General features: G+C 52.7%; 1 pseudogene; it reads right to left on the reverse strand.

The window, feature by feature from the left end:
- The window catches only part of LOC144828235 (growth hormone secretagogue receptor type 1 pseudogene), a 184586-nt pseudogene extending 168943 nt beyond the window's left edge, over nt 1–15643 (reverse strand).
- Nucleotides 15644–15882: the final 239 nt, after the last annotated feature.

Consider the following 15882-nt stretch of genomic DNA (forward strand, 5'->3'; position numbering starts at 1 on the left):
GGGGGAGAACAGGAGCTGGTGTTGATATTTCCCCTGTTTAGGTGATCCATAGTTGCATTGCTATTTTTGCCGCTTTTTATTTTGAATTCGGGGGAGTCTTGGCCTTTGGCTTTTCTTTGCTTTAGCTTAGGCTTTGGTTTTGTTAGGGTTCTCCTTACTTTGCCTGACCTCATATCTCCCTTCTTCGTTTTCCTGATTTACTATTTTCCCTTTGGGTTTGTTACTTAGTGTCTTCCTTGATGTTTCTTGTTGCCCTTTTGTCGCCTTTTCATCCCTCTGGGTCCCCATCCCTCTGACCGTTTGTTGGCCTCCAATTGGCTCTCTTTTGTTCTCCTGTGATATTTGTTGTGTTTGGTTCCTTGCCACCTTTTGACTGAACAGTGTAGTAATGAGGCAGGCCCCCAGTCAATTGGTGCCAATTTGCGCCTTCCTGTTTCCCCCCACGGAGGGGAGACTCTGCTGAGTCAGTAATCCAGGGCCAGGGCTAGAGCCAGAAAAGTGTAACAGTCGTCAGGTGGTAGACGGTGATATACAACAGAAGTCTGATGTAGAGTCAGAGGATTGACTGGATTTGCTAGAAGCGGGTGACACTCCCGGGAGGATTGTTGTAATAAAGTGTGATTTTTCATTAGGTTCCCACATAAGTCTTCATATGCAGACTTTATGGACTGATGCACTGATGCACAATGCACAAGACGGCCCGGGAAACCTAGCAAAAGGTCAACAGGAGGGCAGGAGGTTGGGGCCGAGGGGGCTGCGGGGTAAGGAGTCCAAGAGAGCCCAAGAAAGCTCAAGAGACACCTCCAGAGGGCCCAGGTGCATCCCCAGGCACATCGTGGAGAGGGAGAACCCAAGCAGGAACTTCGGGACCACCGCAAGCCACACCCAAGCCTAGCTGGGCCGCTTCTTTGGTGTCAAACTCACACTTTGCAGCCTGCACCTGTGTCTCTGCTCTCGGAGCACTCACCCCACTCACCCCCCTCCTCTCACCTCCTGCCTCCTATTGCTACGATGCTCCTGTTGCTGCTGTAGATCGGAGAAATCCAAGGAAGGCAGGAGAAACCCCCAAACATGGTAGAAAGAGGGCCTGCGGCTCGAAGTAGGGCACGAAGTAGAGGCAGGACTAGCACTCTCATTTCTGCCTCCCTCTTTCAGGCCTCTGTGCAGTCAATCAATCAAACAGATTTATAAAGCGCGCTACTCACCCGCTAGGGTTTCATGGCGCTGGGAGGGGAGGGGTCCGTTACTGCTCGAAAGCCAGGTCTTGAGTTGCTTCCTGAAGGAGAGATGGTCCTGGGTCAGCCGTAGGTGGATGGGGAGGGAGTTCCATGTTTTGGCCGCCAGGTAGGAGAAGGATCTTCCTCCGGCGGTGGCTCTGCGGATGCGTGGGATGGTGGCGAGGGCGAGGCTGGTCGATCACAGCTGGCGGGTGGGCGTGTAGAAAGTGAGGCGGTTGTTGAAGTACTTGGGGCCCAGGTCATGGAGAGCCTTGTGTGCGTGGGTGAGGAGTCTGAACGTGATTTTTTTGCTGACGGGGAGCCAGTTCAGGTCTCTCAAGTGGGCGGAGATGTGGTTGTGGCGGGGGATGTCCAGGATGAGTCGAGTGGAGGCGTTCTGTATGCGCTGGAGTCTTTTCTGTAGTTTGGCTGTGGTTCCAGCGTAGAGGGTGTTCCCGTAGTCCAGTCGGCTGGTGACGAGGGCCTGGGTGACCGTCTTCCTGGTTTCGGGGGGATCCATCGGAAGATCTTTCGGAGCATACGCAGGGTGTTGAAACAGGATGACGAGACGGCGTTGACTTGTTTGGTCATCGAGAGGGAGGAGTCCAGGATGAAACCCAGGTTTCGTGTGTGGTCGGTCGGCTTGGGGGTGGTGCCCAGGGCAGGGGGGCAACAGGAGTCGTCCCAGGCGGAGGGGGATGATCCCAGGATGAGGACTTCCGTCTTGTCTGAGTTCAGTTTCATCCACTCGGCGACGTCTTTCATTCCTTCGTGTAGGCTGGCTCTGGCGGTGGCGGGGTCGTTGGTGAGGGAGAGGATCAGCTGGGTGTCGTCGGCGTGAGAAATTATGTTCAGGCTGTGTTGGCGTGCGATGGCTGCGAGGGGGCTCACGTAGACGTTGAAGAGGGTGGGGCTGAGTGAGGATCCTTGAGGTACGCCGCAGAGGACTTCGGTGGCAGCGGATAGGAACGGGGGAGGTGGACTCTCTGGGTTCTTCTGGCGAGGAACGAGATGATCCACTCCAGTGCCTTCTCTTGGATTCCGGTGTTGCTGAGGTGCAGTATCAGTGTGCGGTGGCATAATGTGTCAAACACTGCAGAGAGGTCCAGGAGGATGTGGGCAGCTGTTTCCCCGTTGTCGAGCAGGGATCTGATGTCATCGGTGGCTGCGATGAGGGCGGTCTCGGTGCTGTGGTTAGCTCGGAAACCGGACTGTGAGGGGTCGAGGGATCTGTTTGTTTCAAGGAAGGCGGCGAGCTGTATGTTGACGGTCTGCTCGATGACTTTGGCAGGAAAAGGGAGGAGCGAGATGGGGTGGAAATTCTTGAGGTCGGTGGGGTCCGCTGTCGGTTTCTTCAGGAGGTCGCTGAGCTCGGCATGCTTCCAGCTCTCCAGGAAGGTGGCGGTGGTGAAGGAGATGTTGATGATGTCCCGGAGTTGGGGTGCGATGATGAAGCCGGTTTTGTTGAAGACGTGGTGGGGGCAGGGGTCGGTAGGGGAGCCGGAGTGGATGGTGTTCATCATGCGGGTGGTGTCTTCGGTGCTGACCGGGGTCCAGTTGCAGAGGGTGGTGGTGGGGGGCGTTGGTTCGGTGGTTGGGTGCGTGGTCTGTGTGCCGAAGCTGTTGTGTATGTCGGCGATCTTGCGGTGGAAGAACGAGGCGAGTGAGTCGCAGAGGTGGTGCGGATCAACTGGTGGTGTATGCGGGTGGCGTTCTTGAGGGCTGTCATGTTTTCTGTAGTCTGGTTGTGTCCCCTGGCTTTTACGAGGGTGCGGCAATTTTTCTTGGAGGTTTTGAGTTCGTTGGTGAACCACAAGGCTTTCTTGCTGCCGGGTCTGCTAGGTGGGTTCTTCAGAGGTGCGAGGTCGTCGGCGCAGTTGGTGAGCCACTGTGTGAAGTTGCGGGCTGCTTCGTGGGGGTCCGTAGTGTTGGCGGGAGGGTTCTGGCTGAGGGAGGTGGTGAGCTGGTCGGCGGTGATCTTGCTCCAGCTCCTGCGGGGAACCTGTTGCGGGTGGTGGTGGGTCGTGGTTCTCCTGAAGTTGAAGTTGAAGTGGATGCAGCTGTGATCAGTCCAATGAAGTCCTGTGGAGTGGCTGAAGGAGATGTGCATGCGGGAGGAGAAGACGGGGTCAAGCATGTGGCCGGCGTAATGGGTGGGGGTGTTTACCAGTTGCTTGAGTCCGAGGTTGGCGAGGTTGTCCAGCAGGGTGGTGGTGTTGTTGTCATTGTTGTTCTCCAGGTGGAAGTTGAGGTCTCCTAGGAGGATGTAGTCTGACGAGGTGAGGGCGTGCGGGCTGATGAAGTCTGCAATGGCTTCGCTGAATTGTGTGCGTGATCCCGGGGGTCTGTAGATGAGAGTGCCTCTGAGGATGGTCTTGGGGTCGGTGTGTATCTGGAAGTGAAGGTGCTCGGCACCGGTGAGGGTGTCGTCGGAGTTGGTCGTGATGTGGATGGTGCTTCTGTGGACGATGGCAATATCTCCTCCAGTCTGGTTGACGCGGTCTCTCCGGGTGATTTTGTATCCGTACGGGATGGCTATGGCGATGTCGGGCGCTGAGGAGGCGTTCATAAAGGTTTCCGTGAGGAAGGCGACGTCTGGTGATGTTGTGTCGAGCAGGTTCCAGAGTTTGACGGCGTGTCTGTGGACGAAGCGGGTGTTCAGCAGGATGCACTTGAGGTGGCTGTTGCTGGGGCCTGGCCTTTTGGGTGCGGTGCAGGTCCGGAGGCAGGAGAAATTGCAGGCTTGGCAGGTGAAGGGTCTGTGGGTGCCTTTCAGGGTGGCTCGGTAGCAGGCGGGGTTCCGGCCGGGTTTGAGTGCGTTGAGGGTGGCGTCGACGTAGGTCCGTCGTGTGGGCTGGCATCGTCGGGGGCCAGGGGTCGTGGCGCAGGGCGCTGTGCAGGCGTGGACGGGCGTAGACGGGCTTGCTGTTGGCGTGCCTTTGGCGCACAATCGGCGTGCCCGCTGTGCGTGGCCGCTGCACGTACACACGGTCACCACTATATATGGCGAAGTGGGAGGGAGGAGCAGCTGGGAGGCGGGAGCAGGGTGGCGAATGGGGACCGGGGAGAAGGAAGCGGGGCGGGGCTGCAGAGGAGCAGCAGTGGTGAGCGGGGGCGGACAAAGGCGGGAAAAAGCTGACACGGAGGGAGCAGCAGGAAAAAGCAACCGTGGGAAAAAGCAGGTACAGCAAGCGGCGAGGGGCAGGCCTGAGGGCAGAAGCCCAGGCAGCAGGAGTGGCGGCAAGAAGGGCAGCAGCGGTGACCAGGGCACATGGGGGCCGTGCGGTGAGTGGAGTGACTGGGTTAAGGGTCACAGCTCACTGCCTCGCGGTCCCCGCCATATATGGCCAAGTGGGAGGGAGGAGCAGCTGGGAGGCGGGAGCAGGGTGGAGAATGGGGACCGGGGAGAAGGAAGGGGGCTGGCCGCAATGGAGCGGCGGTGGTGAGCGGGGGGGGCAAGGGCGGGAAAAAGCTGACATGGAGGGAGCGGCGAGGAAAAAGCAGCGGCGGGAAAAAGCAGGCACAGGAAGCGGCAAGGGGCAGGCCTGAGGGCGGAAGCCCAGGCAGCAGGAGTGGCGGCAAGAAGGGCAGCAGCGGTGACCAGGGCACACGGGGACCGTGCGGTGAGTGGAGTGAGCGGGTTAAGGGTCACAGCTCACTGCCGCGCAGTCCCCGCCATATATGGCCAAGTGGGAGGGAGGAGCAGCTGGGAGGCGGGAGCGGGGTGGCGAATGGGGACCGGGGAGAAGGAAGGGGGGCGGGCCGCAGAGGAGCGGCGGTGGTGAGCGGTGGGGGACAAGGGTGGGAAAAAGCTGACACGGAGGGAGTGGCGGGAAAAAGCAGCGGCAGGAAAAAGCAGGCACAGGAAGCGGCGAGGGGCAGGCCTGGGGGCAGAAGCCCAGGCAGCAGGAGTGGCGGCAAGAAGGGCAGCAGCGGTGACCAGGGCACACGGGGGCCGTGCGGTGAGTGGAGTGACCGGGTTAAGGGCTGACTGGCTTGGTCCCTGCCTAGCTAGGCTCCTCGGCTCTTGCTACCCGAGACCTGAGGCATCTGCTACACCCGTTGTCCACTGTGGTCACCTTCCTGTCCTCTCCTCAATCAAGTGCGAGGGGCAGGAAGCAGGGTGGTGGGGTGGCTGGGCCAGTCAGCCCGGACAGGCAGGAGTAAGGCAGGAGGCAATGTGGGAGCAAGGTGGGAATTGGATGGGACAGAAGCACAGGAGCAAGGGTGAGGAGTGAGCGGTGAGCAGGCAGCAGCACCGGCACCAATAGCGAGACCTCCTCAATCTCCCTGCCTCACCTCCACTCCATTTTCATTGCTGTAGCTGAATTTCTCAGCCCTCCCATCCTGCCTTTCTCTGGGTCCTGAGCCTGCTCAGTTTCAGTTTTTGGACTCAGCCGTCTCCACTGTAAGGTCGGGCCTCAGGCCCGCATGACCAGAATAAACGCGCGCAGACACTTGGTGTGGTGGTATAGTAACTGGGCCCAGGGCACGTGTGCCCGGCCCCTTTTATTAACAGGGTCACCTGGTGGGTGGGTGTCTAGTGTGGGTTACATCAGCTTTGGAACACTAGACTATATCCAGCCGGATACTACATCCCTCCCAAAATATAATAAAAACAAACAAAAGTGCAACCTGTAAGAAAAACAAATAAGCACAAATCACCACCGAATGAGTCTCTTCAGGCAGTCTGCTGGGCAGGGTAAGAGTCCTTGACAGCATGGTCAGGATGCCTTCTTTGCCTAGGCGACGTTTTGTAGACTGGCCTGGTCTTGCAGTGGTGAAGTTCATATGTGCACAATTTGTGTCCATGCATCTGGAGCTGTGGTGGAATCCGCTTCGGTGTTGGAGACGATCTCGGTGAGTGAGGCCTTCCTGCGGGGTGTCGCGCTTGGTGATTCTCCTGCTACTGATGGCTGAGCGACGTTCAACTTGCCTTTCTTGCCTGGACTCCACTGCCACTGGAGCCTCTTGGAGGGGTTTCCCTGCTGGCTGAGATGGGACCGTGTGGACCGTGCGGGGCTTCGAAGGAGCCACGCAAAGGCATCGCTGAGGAGCTGCCAACGGACTCACAGCCAAGTCGCTCATGTAGCTTCTGAGGGTGGTGTCATGGTCTGGACGTCCTCGCCATCTGGACGCGGGTGATGCGCCTCCCTCTGTCGATCTTGTGGGTGACCAGTCTTCAGCCTTAACCTTTGTGCTTCCTGCGCCCGATGTGGAGCGGCGGCCGACACATCTCTCCCACTCGAACCCCTTTTGCACAGGGACTCCATCGAGGCCCTTGTCCCCTGGACTGCCACGTGATTGCGTGGGCTGTGCGGGATGTTGCGTAGGCCACGCTTAGGGTTGCTGCGGAACTCTCGACAGGGCCACGGTCAAGTCTTGTGTAGTCCCCAAGGGTGGATCTCCCATTGGCCGGGTGTGCTCGACTTCGGCAGGCTTTGGATGAACGGGGGTGTACAGACTGTTCCTGGGTGATTCGCCTCTCAGAGCTCCGGTTGTTCTGGGTGGGTGGATTTCCTCGGGTGGTGTGATACTCCTTGGTGGTGATGCTCCTGGACATGGGTAGCAAGATGGTAGTTTTCTTCAGTGGGCAGACAGGCGGCGATCTTCTATCGGGGTGACTTGAGGGAGTGAGAAGGACTTGAGGGACTTTGTGGCACTGCTTCGTTGTCTTTTTTTTTTCATAAACAAGATTGGAATCCACTTGGACGGTGGAGGTGATCCCTACTATGATGGGGAGCACACAGTGTTGTTTAAATACCCCTCACACACCAACAGGCCCCTTGGTGTCATGCTTCATCATCGGGGTCTTCGCACCCCTCTACGGGATGCAGCGTGCTGCGACCAACGACTACGTGGGAGCACTGTATGTGGACTATGTGTGAATGTGTGTGGGGTAATGGATGTGAGTGGTGGAGTAGTGATAGGTGATAGTTAAAAAAAACCTGGCACGTGGGGTGAAAAATAGACTTTTATTAAGCCCCCGGCTGGTATTATTAAAAGGGGTGCAGTGAGAGGTTGTTAGTGTATAATTATGTAAATCAACCTCATTAGTGCGTCTACATGGACATGTTTCCGAGTGAAAAACTCCTTCTTCAGGACGGGAATTGCACAGAGATCCCCACCTTACTCACATGATGTTAAAGTGTAATATACAAAATAAAACGTGAACTATAGGTGCTATGTACCTAGTCTGTAGTTCAGTATTGTAGTCTCTCTGCGCTCAATTGGCGTATATTCAAGACCTGGAGGGAGAAAAAGCATGGTAAATACTTTTCTCACAGTGATATTTGACTATCATACAGGTAACAGTGAAATAAGGGCAAGAAATAATGATAAAGGGTTGCTGATTGCCTCCAGTGATCATGCACCCTGTAAAAAAGGGGGGACAAAGACATACATATATAACATACATAACACACGTATAGGATTTAAGTTGGTTCCTTATGTTCCTGTAATATGGGGGTAAAAAACAGGAAAGAAATAGTCTTACTTCATGAAATTGATTAAAATGCCTCATGAGCCTTTTGCGTGTTATTGGGGGTTTCCATCATGCTTAGTTCAGCGATCTAAAAACATGAGAAAACCTGGTTTTAGGTTCTACTACTTACAGAATCATCCTGTAGCCCTTCCTCTAGTGAGATTGTGCTGATAACTCACGATTTCTGCAGGATGCGATGTGCCCTCTTCCCCTCAACGCGGCTCCGCTGGTAATGCTGTTGTGGGGAGGGGTGACCCTTTTATACTCACACGTTCCCTCATTATTGCCAATTAGTGAGTAGATTGGATGCGGATATACGCCCAAACATGGGCTGATCGTCTCGTACTTTGCTGGTATTGCGCGAGTGATCCCTGTTGTGGTTCTGCGCATGCTAACTCGCTACCGTGCTATTGGAGACCTTACGCGCATGTGTCGAAATGAGAAAATGATCCCTTGCGCATGAGCGATGAAAGAATTTGTTCCGATCCTCCTCGTTACGGAGACGGAGGTTTCCCTGTCCCTGATGTTAGTGGGAGGGCTCCGCATGGATAGAGATGGTTCCTAGTTGTTTAAAGTGTGATCAATACGCAAAAAAGGCGATGCAGTGTGCACAGTAGAGGTAGCCTTTCTCAAAAGGTTTAGAGAGGGCTCTCATGTGGGCTGATGTCGTCTTCATTGTTTCTAGAGCCCAGGATTTTATCAATTGGTTGGAAAAATAACCATAAGGGTGCAATGTTCATAGAGTATTGAGGGAGCCTGAACAGGGCACCTACGGTTCTTATCCGTGGGTGGTGCAAACTCAATAAGGACCATTAGTTCCTTAGGGCTAAATGTAAGAAGTGTTTTATCGCAGTTGGCCCCATGGTATGGCATCGTAGAGGCCTATTGTACTCGTGCCTAAACGGAAAACCCATCTTCGCTCCTTTTCAAAGAGGCCTGCTTCAGAGGGTAGCTGCTCGATGACGGTCCAATGTAGATCATTAACACAATGCTGCTCCTCCAGATAGTGGGCTGCCATTTTGGTTGTGGATTTTTTACATCTGATATTGCTCTTATGTTCGTTCATCCTTGTTTTCACCGCCCTTGTGGTCATACCCACATATTCCAAACTGCAAGGGCAGGTGATCAGGTACACCACGTTCTTACTGTTGCAAAACAAGAGTTTGGCCAGTCCACCCGGCAGACCAGTAGTGTCTGGAATCATGTCAATCCTGGAACCTTTGTCCAAATTTGCCGACGCTTTCCTCAGACCACTGGTCCAGGCCACGGACACCTATTTGAAGGACACAAAAGCTGTCCTCCAGTTACTGAGGGACCACCCTTTTGACCCAGACTCCCAGATGCTGATAAGTTTAGATGTGGAGAGTCTTTACACCAGCTTGCTCCACGACGAGACTCTCACGAGCAACCCTTTATCATTATTTCTTGCCCTTAAGGTCATTGTTACCTGTCAAATATCACTGTGAGAAAAGTATTTACCATGCTTTTTCTCCCACCAGGTCTTGAATATACGCCAATTGAGCGCAGAGAGACTACAATACTGAACTACAGACGAGGTACATAGCACCTATAGTTCACGTTTTATTTTGTATATTACACTTTAACATTTACATTCATGTGAGTAAGGTGGGGATCTCTGTGCAATTCCCGTCCTGAAGAAGGAGTTTTTCACTCCGAAACATGTCCATGTAGACGCACTAATGAGGTTGATGTACATAATTATACACTAACAACCTCTCACTGCACCCCTTTTAATAATACCAGCCGGGGGCTTAATAAAAGTCTATTTTTCACCCCACGTGCCAGGTATTTTTTAACTATCACCTTTCACTACTCCACCACTCACATCCATTACCCCACACACATTAACACATAGTCCACATACAGTGCTCCCACCTACTCGTTGGTCGCAGCACGCCGCATCCCGTAGAGGGGTGCGAAGACCCGGATGATGAATCATGACACCAAGGGGCCTGTTGGTGTGTGAGGGGTATTTAAACAACACTGTGTGCTCCCCACCATAGTAGGGATCACCTCCACCGTCCAAGTGGATTCCAATCTTGTTTATGAAATAAACATGGGGAGACTGAATCCACTTTTCTCTCCCTCCCTCTTTTGTTATTTATATAAAAACTGCTCCGTTGTCTGCAGGCAGGTGCACTGCGAGGTGTGATGCTATCAATACCAAGCAGCCGGTGACAGGTGAGAGGACGGTCGAACTGCGAAGCGTGGAGCTGGGACGCAGACTGCGCTGCTAGCGGCTTACAGTAGGTCCTCCCGCGGAGCTGTCTCCAATGACGTCTCTGCACCCTGGTGGCTGGCTTGTGTGGATGAACACCTTCCTCAGTGCTGATGCGAGTCGTTGGTCCTGTCGCTCTTCTCTGTTCTTTCCTCCTTTGTGGAATGGCATTGTGCCACGCTCTTCTCCTTCTTCCGACCAGGCTCTTCTTTGGATGTGGCGTCCTGCCACCTGTTTCATGTTGCTCCACATGGACATTTCACTGGTCGCGGCTCCCTTGTGATGGTCTTCCTTTTCTGTTTCAGACCAATTGCAGGCCTGTCCTGTTGGTAGGACTTGCTTGTACATCTTGGGGACTTCCAGTGGCACCATCCTCTCCTCAGGGATTTCACGGGGTCCCTCTTCTCTTCGCTCGAGGAGCTGTGTGCTTGCGCCGTCCTAGCGGCTGCTTCTTCCTGTCTTCTGGTGCGCTGGTCTGGACTGTTCACTTTGCCTGACAGGCTCCTTTGTTGCTGTGCACTGTGACGTCTGGCACATGTCGCTGCGCTGTGGGAGCATCTGTGGCTGTGGAGGCCGGCCACGTGGGGTGTGCGACTCCTCTCTCGCTGTCTTGGGTCTCTGCCGACTCCGTCTTGAGGCAGTGTGAGGGAGGACACTGTGTTGCCTTAGGCCCACTGCGGGGCTACGCTGGGCGGTGGAGATGTAGGGGATCTCCCTCCAGCAGTGCTTTTTCTTTGCGACCGTCTTTGGTGCGCATCCGACTGCGTCCTTCGTTTGCTTCACTGGACGCTCTTGCTGCGCATACTTTTCAGTCTGTCACTCCTGAAGTTTTAGCAGCTGGTCCTGCGCTGTTGCGCCACTGCTTGGTGCCGTGTTCCCTCCGCGCGTTTCAGCAGGGCGTCTTCGTGGAGATGTCTCTCACCTTCCGGGGCGCCTGCCTGTGCTGTCGGGTTCACTGGCGTGGCCTTCTGTGCGCTTTGCACCAAATGTGCTCCGTGGATGCTTTCTTATGGCACTGCATGTGCCTGTCGCGCGGCTTGCGGTTGCGTCTATTCAACAGTGGGAGCGGGTAGGGCAGACACTTCTGGTGCGCGCGCTGCACCGGGTTTTCTTGTGCTGTTGGTGGGGACAGCTTCCTTGAGATGTTGCTGTTCTGGCTGGTCGCCCACTCTTGCTCGTGGGGCTTGTGTCGCAGCGTATTTGGTGTCGCTGCTTGAGCTGGATAGGCGCTTGCCTGGGCTGGAGAACACTACGGGCCTCCAGGGGGCACTCAGTGTTGTGTATCAGTCTTTTCTTGACAAAGTCTAAACAGCCTGTTGGGGTGGCGCGCTACGCACCCCTCCGTCATGTGCTTCTCTTGGGGTTTGCTGTCTTGCTGGGCTTCGCTGCCTTGTGCTGTCGTAGTCCAGGGCCCCTGGTTGCATCTCTGTCATGCTGTGATTGCATGTGTTGGCAGATCTTAGCAGATGTTTGGCCGCTTCTTCAATGACGTGCAGTGAGCGGCTGACGTGTGTTGAGGCTTGGTGCTTCTGTGGGGGGGGGCAGCACATCCTTATTCAGTCCTGTCTGCGGGGAGGCATGGTCACTGCAGGATACCCCGGTCAGTCATTGCAGTTGTCGGCTGAGGTGAGTCTTGGTTTTTGTCTTCCGGGAGTGGTGGGAGCTATAAGCTGCCCCAACAGGCTTCTCTTCCCTCCTCGGCAACCTCAGCTGTGTCAGCCTAGCAAAAGAAATATATTGGCGCCCTGTAGCCCACTAATTTTCTGTGTGGTGTGACCTGACGACAGCTAGAGCGTGCTGTGGGCACTCCCTGTAAACAGGGTGTAGGGGTACAGTTCACTTTCTGCGGTACTGCACCGTGTCACTAAAGGGTATTGCCCTTGTTTGCAACGGCTGTTGCAGTCAATGCTTGCTGGCCTGTGTACTTGGAGAGGCAGAAGTGTGGATATGAGGCACTCCTCTTTTGTGATACTGGCTTCTTGAGCCTCAGTGTAACTGTCTCTAGGCAGAGCTCCTCATAGGAGCAGAGGAGCTGCTGGCTTCTGGGCGCTGGGGCTCGCTTCTAGGCGCTGGTGATCCTCCACTATATCCTGCGTCAAATTGCTGCTTTGGCCCCCCCAGGTGCGGTGCAGGCATGCGACCCCTAGGTGGCGCTAGCTTCGATGCTGCCGACCGCTACTGCTTCCTCTGGTGTGCGGGCCTTGCGCTGTAGGCGCTGCAGGTGTTGTCCCTTCAGCAGCCGCATCTACGGAGTGACCCTGATGCCGTGGATCCTCACGCCTACAGGGGAATCCCTGGAGCAGCTGCAGAGGTGCGCGGGGGCTTGGCAAGGGCGGCCGCCCGCTCCTCACATGCATACGAGTAAGTGTCTGTCTTGCAGCTGTAGAGTCAGGCGTTCAGGTTGGGGGCGGCCCGTACTTGTCTCCGTGCTAGTTGTTGCGTGGCTCTGGTTATCGCTACCAGCACGTGGGTGCGAGACAGGTCCCACCGCCGGGATGGCAGGAGCGCGGCGCTTTTGAAGTCTTATTGCTAGCCCCGAGGGGGTACAACTGAACTCCGCCGCTTGCCTTTCCTTTCAGGGCAGCAAGTAGTTGCCCTAGCTAGCGTGTGTCGGTGCAGGTAGCCAGCTCATTCAAGTAGCCAGCTCATTCAATCCAGGTTGAGGCGTGCGCCGGGGCAGCGAGGCAGGGGTGCTCCCGACTCCTCTCACCTGCCGGAGGACGCAGACTTCTTCTCCCCCTTGGTAAGTGCTGGCAAAGGGTGGTGTCTCTCTCCGTGTGGCGCCGATCGCCCACACACGCTGTCGCCTGGTGCTTGGTGCTGGCCTCGGCAGACCCCTCTCTGCTGTTGAGGATTCGCTGCCGGCCGGCCAGCGCGAAGGACAGCTGCCGGGCCAGCAGGCGGCCGCACACAGGAGCATACTAACGGGTATGTGTCCAGGAGTGACTATTTTGGCTTCCTAAATAGCATGAAGGGCTTAGTTTGTTGACGGGATAATAGGATAATACTGTAAGGGTTAACTTAGCCTCATATGCTACATTTACTGGGGCTTTTTCTAAACCTATAAACTTTCTTAACATAAATTCTACTAAGAGTTTGAACAAAAGCAAAACATATTGCTGGAGATTCTTTTCACCTAGATAGTCTACAAAGGCATGAGAAAATATACTGGGGGTAGGACACCCTAACTTATATTCAAATCAAGACGGGCACCGCCAGTGGTCTGTCAGGGAGTTGGAATTCTAACTGGCCTTTCGGGAACCGACAAGCTAATGAACTTAATGATTTAGACATAAAAAGAAGAGTGTCTTGGTTCAAACTGTGACATGTTGAGAACAAGGAAGTTTGGAGCCATCTAGAATGGTCATCTTAAAGTCTACTACACATTGGGTCTATGGGAATAAGTGACGGTTTCTCAGCAAAAAAAGACTGTGACTCTTGACATGTATGACAGTTAGTATAGAGCATATGCTGGCCCAAAATTGTCCATCATCTTGATGTGAAAAACAGGAAAGGGTCTCTTGCATCGCTTTAAGGGATGTAAGAGATTTTATGTTTGTTATCTGCAATCTCATGTGAACATCTGGGTATTCTTTGAATCTATGTTAAATCTGTAAATGTACGTATGGGATATCACTGATGATTTCATAATAGTGCTGCTGTTAATGAAATTACTGCTGATATCACTTAATTTAATGTAGGAGTGTCTGCTGGTAATAAATTCAAAGTTGTTCCAAATACAACTTCCTTAAGTGACATCCTTAAAATGTCACTGCCATCTCATTAATTTAAGTGGTATAACGAAGTCCTCACATGTTTCACACCATATTTAAAACATCGGCATAGGGTTTAATATGTTAACTGAATGCCATTGTCCTTACGAACACACTAATGGACTGGACTCCCTCGTGAACGAATACATCACATTAAAAAACACAACTAATTGGAAAGTGGGCTTCACAACCTAACTGGTGAGATGTATATACTCCAGATTCAGTAACCAGAGTGGATCAGAATGATCTTATAGAAACAGAGGGCTGCGTCTGCCTCTCCAGGAATCCTGTGACGACCCCTGTTTATTGCCATCTGATTTGAGATGACGAGTACTTAGCAATAGAGTAGTGAGTTAAAATGAATGCAGGTTTATAAGAGGCATAACAAGCAAATAGCACTGCACTCCCAGCTGGCCAGCGCTCAACTGACCAGGCTGTGGGATCGTGATACACACTGCAGGTTCCATTTTGTGAGTGATGCAGGACTGTCCCGCACGGCAGAAGTGCCGACAGGACTCCAATGGTGCAGCCAACATGGCAGGAGCGGGAGATGGGGACGAGAAGCAAGCTTTAGGATGGTGATTGAGCCAGTGCCTGGTAGACATAAGTGGTAGAATTTGAGAGCAAAATTATCCACAAATGGTGCATTTGTATTTTTGCATTGTTTCATTTTCATATTATTTTTTGTTTTCCTTAGGAACTTATACTATGTGGCTGCCCAATCAGGGCGCCTTGTATGTCAGGCATTTTGCACTCAACAAAACTTTGTGGGATTTAGAGACTTTACAAGGACGTGTGTGGATTCTCCCATGCGATTTTTAATATTAACCACTGAAAACGTTGCTTTTGTAAGAAAATTACATCGTTAAAAGTTCATAAAAACTTTATAAAGTTTAAAGAACAGTTGAAAGGGTTAATTAGACCACTCCAGCAGGACTTTTCAGTAATTAAACTACCTATTGCACATTTATAGAAAAGTTAGGCCAGCACAATTGGTCTGGTAGCATTTAAACACTCTCAATACAGGGTGAACAACATATTCAATAACCTGCTTCTGATGCAATTGTCAAAATGTTCCTTGAATTTTCCTCACCAGCACAATCGTTAAGGGCATTGTGTCCAGCTGTAGCCAACTGGCCAGCGTATACAAATGTGATATATTTTGCTTACCTAGCATCTTAACCGTTTGCTTATGGTACTTCTCTCTGGTTGCAACAGCGGGCCCCCGCATCCCATGTCTAGTCATCCAAAGCTTCCTACAGATTAGACCATAGAGCAGTGTCAGGCTGATCATTGGCAGGAAAAAGTATATAGTGGAAATCCAAGTCATTATTTGGAGAAGGCCTGAGCGTGCTGATTGCTCAATATGTTTACACTCCACGGTTTCTTCTGGTGGGCTTCCATGAGGGTGCTCAACTCCAAAAAGGAATAAAATTGGACCAGCGGTTATTAAGGCGAAAATCCACAAACACAATATCACACTTCTCACGCGGCGCTTGGTGATCATGGTTTTAGCTCTCAGAGGAAAGCATATGGCAAGATATCGTTCGAAACTCAAAATCGTGATGTGTAAAATAGTACAGTATGTACAGGCTTCACTCATGTAAAATATCAATTTGCAGACAAAGTCCCCGAAGATGTAGGGTCTGTACTTCCAGATTCTGTACAAATCAGAAGGCATGCCAAGGAAAATGAGAATGTCTGAAAAGGCCATGCTGGATAAATACATGTTCACTGTGGACCTCATGTCCTTGTATCGCTTAAACACAAGTATTGTCAGAAGGTTTCCCGTGACGCCCAGTACGAAAAGAACAATGCAGATGACTGTGACAGGAATCAGCACCTGGACGTCAAACAAAGAAGTGGTGAAAGATCCATCAAGGTCATCTGTCCTGTTTTCCTGTAAGCTATAATTTGCTGCAGAATTCATACCTGCTGCAAGAGTGAATGTCCCACGGTCATTGGTGCTGTAGGCTGTTTAGAAAGTCCCTGATGCAGGTGAAGAGCAGAGTAAATGGGCTCTTTTTTTAAATGAACAGGAACATGATACCCCAAGAATCCTTATGTTTTTGGGAGGAAAGCCACTGACGATCAACAAAAAGGATGCCTTCTTCTAGGTAGTGTTCTTCGATGAGCGTCGAGTCTTCATGCAGCCAACGTTTGCAGCGA

Source organism: Lissotriton helveticus, chromosome 4_1, assembly GCF_964261635.1.
Source record: "Lissotriton helveticus chromosome 4_1, aLisHel1.1, whole genome shotgun sequence".
Classification (NCBI taxonomy): domain Eukaryota; kingdom Metazoa; phylum Chordata; class Amphibia; order Caudata; family Salamandridae; genus Lissotriton; species Lissotriton helveticus.